The sequence below is a fragment of the Sesamum indicum genome, unplaced genomic scaffold (genome assembly GCF_000512975.1).
Source record: "Sesamum indicum cultivar Zhongzhi No. 13 unplaced genomic scaffold, S_indicum_v1.0 scaffold00168, whole genome shotgun sequence".
NCBI classification, from domain to species: domain Eukaryota; kingdom Viridiplantae; phylum Streptophyta; class Magnoliopsida; order Lamiales; family Pedaliaceae; genus Sesamum; species Sesamum indicum.
Window position 1 is genome coordinate 17,925 of NW_011628072.1, and position 7,730 is coordinate 25,654.

The window sequence follows — 7,730 nt, forward strand, 5'->3', positions numbered from 1 at the left end:
ACACAAATTCTTGGGTCTATACCAACGTTTGGGTCAAGTTTTATCGAATTTTGTGAATGTTCAAAATTTAGCGGTTTTGCTCGATTTTATTAAAGCAATGTTTGATTCCCATTTATACAAACCTGTAGTTATTATTACGCTTAGCAAATTTTCCACAAAAACTCTTGGGTCTAGACCAACGTTTCGGTCAAGTTCCGTCGAATTCTGAGAACGTTCAAAAATTTAGTTGTATTGCACGGTTTATTAAAGCAAAGTTTGTTTCACATTTATACAGACTTGTAGTTATTAATACGCTTATCAAATTTACCATACAAATTCTTGGGACTATACCAACGTTTGAGTAAATTTCTTTGCTAAGCATAACAATAACTACAAGTTTGTATAAAAGGGAAATAAACTTGATTTTAAAAAACTGCGCAAAATAGCTAAATCTTGAACGTACTCAGAATTCGACGAAACTTGATCCAAATGTTGGTCTAGACCCAACAATTTGTGTGGTAAATTTACTAAGCGTAATAATAACTACAAGTTTGTATAAAAGAAAAACAAAGTTGCTTTAATAAACCACGCAAAACAGCAAAAATTTTTAACGTCTCAGAATTTAATGAAACTTGACCCAAACGTTGGTCTAGACCCAAGAATTTGTGTGGTAAATTTGCTAAGCGTAATAATCACTACAAGTTTGTATAAAAGGGAAACAAATTTGCTTTAATAAACCGCGCAAAATAGCTAAATTTTGAACGTTATCACGATTCGCCGAAACTTGACTCAAACGTTGGTCTAGACCCAAGAATTTGTGTGGTAAATTTGCTAAGCATTACAGTAACTATAAATTTGTATAAAATGGAAACAAATTTGCGTTACTAAACCTTGTAAAACAGCTAAATCCTGAACGTTCTCAGAATTCAAAAAAACTTGGCTCAAACGTTGGTCTAGACCCGAGAGTTTGTGTGGTAAATTTTCTAAGCGTAATAATAACTGAAAGTATGTATAAAAGGGAAACAAACTTGCTTTAATAAACGGCGCAAAATAGCTAAATTTTGAACGTTCTCACGATTCGCCGAAACTTGACTCAAACGTTGGTCTAGTCCCAATAATTTGTGTGGTAAAAAATTTGCTAAGTGTAACAATAACTTCAAGTATGTATAAAAGGGAAACATACTTGCTTTAATAGAACTGCGAAAATCACCTAAATTTTGAACGTTTTCAGAATTCGACGAAACTTGGACCCAAACGTTAGCGTAGACCAAAGAATTTGTGTGGTAAATTTGCTAAACGTAATAATAACTACAAGTTTGTATAAAAGAGAAACAAACTTGCTTCAATAAAACCCCGCAAAAAAGCTATATTTTGAACGTTCTCAGAATTCGATTAAATTTGGCCAAAACGTTGGTCTACACTTAAAAATTTGTGTTGTACATTTGCTAAGCGTAATAATCACAATAAGTTTTTATAAAAGGGGAACAAACTTGCTCTAATAAAATGCGCAAAACAGCTAAATTTTGAACGTTCTTAGAATTCGACGAAACTTGACCCAAACGTTGGACTAGACTCAAGAAGTTGTGTTGTAAATTTGCTAAGCGTAACAATAACTACAAGTTTGTATAAAAAGGAAATGAACTTTATTTTAAAAAATCGCGCAAAACAGCTAAATCTTGATAAACTTGTTTTAATAAACTTGCTTTAATAAACCACAGAAAACAGCTAAATTTGTTTAATAAACCACAGAAAACAGCTAAATTTTTAACGTTCTTAGAATTTAACAAAACTTGACCTAAACGTTGGTCTAGACACAAGATTTTATGTGGTAAATTTCCTAAGCGTAATAATCAGTACAAGTTTTTATAAAAGGGAAACAAACTTGGTTCAATAAAACCGCGCAAATAGCTAAATTTTGAACGTTCTCGCAATTTGACGAAACTCAACCCAAACGTTGGTCTAGACCCAAAAATTTGTGTGGTAAATTTGCTAAGCATAACAATAACTAAAAGTTTGTATAAAAGGGAAACAAACTTGGTTTAATAAAAATCGCAAAACAGCTAAATTTTGAACGATCTCAGAATTTGAATAAACTTGACCAAATGTTGATTTACACCCAAGAATTTGTGCGGTAAAAAATTTGCAAAACGTAACAATAACTACAAGTATTTATAAAAGGGAAACAAACTTGCATTAATAAAACCGCGCAAAACAGCTAAATTTTGAACGTTCTCAAAATACGACGAAACTTGACCCAAACGTTAGTCTAGACCAAAGAATTTGTGTGGTAAATTTGCTAAGTGTTATAATAACTACAAGTTTGTATAAAAGGAATACCAACTTGATTTAATAAAACCGCGCAAAAGAGATAAATTTTGAACGTTCTCTGAATTCGACGAAATTTGACCCAAATGTTGTCCTAGACACAAGAATTTGTGTGGTAAATTTGCTAAGCGCAATAAAAACTACAAGTTTGTATAAAAGAAAAAAAACAGGTTTTAATAAAACAACGCAAAACAGCTGAATTTTGAATGTTTTCAAAATTGGACGAAACTTAACCCAAACGTTGGTCTAGACCCAAGAATTTGTGTGGTAAATTTGCAAAGCGTAATAATAACTACAAGTTTGTATTAAAGAAAAAACAAACTTGATTTAATAAAACGCTCAAAACAGCTAAATTTTTAATGTTATCAGAATTCGACGGTACTTGACCCAAACGTTGGTCTAGACCCAAGAATTTGTTTGGTAAATTTACTAAGTGTAATAATAACTACAAGTTTGTATCAAACCGCACGAAATAGCTAAATTTTGAACGTTCTCAGAACTCGACGAAATTTCACACAATCGTTGGTCTAAACCCAAGAATTTGTGTGGTAAATTTGCTAAGCGTAACAATAACTTCAAGTTTGTAAAAAAGAAAAACAAAGTTGCTTTAATAAAACCGCGCAAAACAGCTAAATTTTGAATGTTCTCAGGATTCGAAGAAACTTGACCCAAACGTTGGTCTAGACCCAATAATTTGTGTGGTAAAAAATTTGCTAAGCGTAACAATAACTACAAGTATGTATAAAAAGAAAATAAATTGTTTTAATAAAACCGTGCAAATCAGCTAAATTTTGAATGTTCTCAGAATTTGATGAAACTTGACCCAAATGTTGGTGTTGACCCAATTATTTGTGTAGTAAATTTTCTATGTGTAACAATAACTACAAGTTTGTATATAAGGGAAACAAACTTGCTTTAATAAAACCGCGCAAAACAGCTAAATTTTGAACGATCTCAGAATTTAGCTAAACTTGACTCAAACATTGGTCTAGACCCAAGAATTTGTTTGGTAAATTTGCTAAGCGTAGTAATAACTACAAGTTTGTATCAAAATAAAACAAACTCGCTTTAATAAACCGCGCAAAACAGCTAAATTTTTAACATACTCAAAATTTAACGAAACTTGACCCAATCGTTCGTCTAGACCTAAGAATTTGTGTGGTAAATTTGGTTAGCATAATAATCACGACAAGATTGTATAAAAGGGAAAGAAACTTGCCTTAATAAAACCGCAAAAAACAGCTAAAGTTTGAACGTTCTTAGAATTTGATGAAACTTATAACAAATGTTGGTCTAGACTCAAGAATTTGTGTGGTCAATTTTCTAAGGGTAACAATAACTACAAGTTTGTATAAAAGTGAAACAGCTTTGGTTTAATAAAACCGCGCAAAATAGCTAAATTTTGAACGTTCTCACAACTCGACAAAACTTGACACAAACGTTGGTCTAGACCCAAGAATTTGTATGGTATTGCTAAGCGTAACAATAAATTCAAGTTTGTATAAAAGGAAAACAAACTTGCTTTATAAAATCACACAAAACAGCTAAATTTTGAACGTTCTCAGAATTCGACGAAATTTGACCTAAACATTGGTCTATACCCTAGAGTTTGTGTGGTAAATTTGCTAAGCATAACAATAATTACATGCTTGTATAAAAGGAAACAAACATGCTTTAATAAACCATGCAAAACAACTAAATTTTGAATATTCTCACTATTCGATGAAACTTGACCCAAACGTAGGTCTAGACAGAAGAATTTGTGTGGTAAATTTGTTAACCATAATAATATCTACAAGTTTGTATAAAATAGAAACCAACTTGCTCTAATAAAACTGCGCAAAATAGCTAAATTTTGAACGTTCTCAGAATTCGACGAAACTTGACCAAAACGTTGGACTAGACCAAAGAATTTGTGTGGTAAATGTGCTAAGCGTAATAATAACTACAAGTTTGTATAAAAGAGAAACAAACTTTCTTTAATAAAACAGTGCAAAATAGCAAAATTTTGAACATTCTTAAAATTCGACGAAACTTGACCCAAACGTTGGCCTAGAAACAAGAATTTGAGAGGTGAATTTGCTAAGCGTAATAATAACTACAAGTTTGTATAAAAGGAAAAAAAACTTGCTTTAACAAAACTGCTAGCCGTCCGTTCTCAGGTTGGGCAGTAAGGGTCGGAGAAGGGCAATCAGTCATTCTTAAAACAAGCGCAAAACAACTAAATTTTGAATGTTCTCATAATTCGACGAAACTTCAACCAAATAGTGGTCTGGACCAAAGAATTAGTGTGGTAAATTTGCTAAGCGTACTAATAACTACAAGTTTGTATAAAAGGAAAACAAACTTATTTTAATAAAACCGCGCAAAAGAGCTAAATTTTTAATGTTCTCAGAATTAGACGAAAATTGACCCAAACGTTGGTGTAGACCCAAGAATTTGTAAGGTATATTTGCAAAGTGTAATAATCACAACAAGTTTGTATAAAAGGAAAACAAACTTGCTTAGCTAAATCGCGCAAAACAGCTAAATTTTGAACGTTCTCAGAATTCGATGTAACTTGAACCAAACATTGTTCTATACTCGACAGTTTGTGTGGTAAAATTGCTAAGTGTGACAATAACTACATGTTTGTATAAAAGGAAACAAACATGCTTTAATAAACCACACAAAACAGCTAATTTTGAACATTCTCAGTATTCGACGAAACTTGACCCAAACGTAGGTCTAGATAGAAGAATTTGAGTGGTAAATTTTCTAAGCATAACGATAACTACAAGTTTGTATAAAAGGGAAACCATCTTGCTCTAATAAAACTGCGCATAACATCTGAATTTTGAACGTTCTCAGAATTCGACGAAACTTGACCAAAACATCGGTCTAGACCAAAGAAATTGTATGGTAAATTTGCTAAGCGTAATAATAACTACAAGTTTGTATAAAAGGGAAACCAACTTTCCTTAATAAAACAGTGCAAAACATCAAAATTTTAAACATTCTTAAAATTCGACGAAAGATGACCCAAACATTGGCCCAGACAAAAGAATTTGTGTTGTGAATTTACTAAGCGTAATAATAAATACAAGTTTGTATAAAAGGAAAAAAAACTTGCTTTGATTAAACTGCGCAAAACAGCTAAATTTTGAACATTCTCAGAATTCGACGAAACTTCACCCAAACAGTGGTCTGGACCCAAGAATTTGTGTTGTAAATTTGCTAAGCGTAATAATAACTCCAAGTTTGTATAAAAGGGAAACAAACTTGTTTTAATAAAACCGCGCAAAACAGCTAAATTTTTAACGTTATCAGAATTAGATGAATATTGACCCTAACGTTGGTCTAGACCCTAACATTTGTGAGGTGTATTTGCTAAGCGTCATAATCACAACAAGTTTGTATGAAAGGGAAACAAACTTGCTTTAATAAAATCTCAAAACAACTAAATTTTGAACGTTCTCAGAATTCGACAAAACTTGACCCAAACATTGGTCTAGACACAAGAATTTGTGTGGTAAATTTGCTTAGCGTAACAATAACTACAAGTTTGTATAAAAGGTAAACAGACGTGCTATAATATAACCGCGCAAAACAGCTAAATTTTGAACGTTCTCAGAATTCAATGAAACTTGATCCAAACGTTGGTGTAGACCCAAGAATTTCTGTGGTAAATTTGCTTAACGTAGTAATAACTACAAGTCTGTATAAAAGGAAAACAAATTTGGTTTAATAAAACCGCGAGAAACAGCTAAATTTTGAACGTTCTCAGAGTTCGACCAAACTTGACCCAAACGTTTGTCTAAACCCAGGAATTTGTGTGGTAAATTTGCTAAGCGTAATAATAACTACAAGTTTGTATAAAAGGGAAACAAACTTGTTTTAATAAAACCATGCAAAGCAGTTAAATTTTGAACGTTCTCATAATTCGATGAAACTTGACACAAATGTTGGTATAGACCCGACCATTTGTGTGGTAAATTTACTAAGCATAATAATAACTAGAAGTTTGTATAAAAGGGAAACAAACTTGCTTTTATAAAATCGCGCAACACAGCTAAATTTTGAACGTTCTCAGAGTTCGACGAAACTTGACCCAAACATTGATCTTGACACAAGAATTTGTGTGGTAAATTCGCTAAATGTAATAATAACTAGAAATTTGTGTAAAAGGGAAACAAACTTGTTTTAATAAAACCGGGCATAACAGCTAAATTTTTAACATTATCAGAATTCGACGAAAATTGAACCAAACGTTGGTCTAAACCCAAGAGTTTGTGAGGTATATTTGCTAAGCGTAATAATAACAACAAGTTTGTATAAAATGGAAAGAAACTTGTTTTAATAAAATCGAAAAATAGCTAAATTTTGAACGTTCCCTGAATTCGACGAAAGTTGACCCAAAGTTGGTGTAGACACAAGAATTTGTGTGGAAAATTTGCTAAACGTAGTAATAACTACAAGTTTGTATAAAAGGGAAACAAACTTGCTTTAATAAAACTACGCAAAACAGTTAAATTTTGAACGTTCCCAGAATTCGATGAAACTTGGCCCAATCGTTGGTCTAGACCCAAAAATTTGTGTGGTAAATTTGTTAAACGTAATAATAACTACAAGTTTCTATAAAAGGGAAACAAACTTGTTTTAATAAAACCGTGCAAAATAGCTAAATTTTGAACGTTCTCATAATTCGATGAAACTTGACACAAATGTTGGTATAGACCCGACCATTTGTGTGGTAAATTTACTAAGCATAATAATAACTAGAAGTTTGTATAAAAGGGAAACAAACTTGCTTATATAAAATCGCGCAACACAGCTAAATTTTGAACGTTCTCAGAGTTCGACGAAACTTGACCCAAACATTGATCTTGACCCAAGAATTTGTGTGGTAAATTCGCTAAATGTAATAATAACTAGAAATTTGTGTAAAAGGGAAACAAACTTGTTTTAATAAAACCGGGCATAACAGCTAAATTTTTAACATTATCAGAATTCGACGAAAATTGAACCAAACGTTGGTCTAAACCCAAGAGTTTGTGAGGTATATTTGCTAAGCGTAATAATAACAACAAGTTTGTATAAAATGGAAAGAAACTTGTTTTAATAAAATCGAAAAATAGCTAAATTTTGAACGTTCCCTGAATTCGACGAAAGTTGACCCAAAGTTGGTGTAGACACAACAATTTGTGTGGAAAATTTGCTAAACGTAGTAATAACTACAAGTTTGTATAAAAGGGAAACAAACTTGCTTTAATAAAACTACGCAAAACAGTTAAATTTTGAACGTTCCCAGAATTCGATGAAACTTGGCCCAATCGTTGGTCTAGACCCAAAAATTTGTGTGGTAAATTTGTTAAACGTAATAATAACTACAAGTTTCTATAAAAGGGAAACAAACTTGTTTTAATAAAACCGTGCAAAATAGCTAA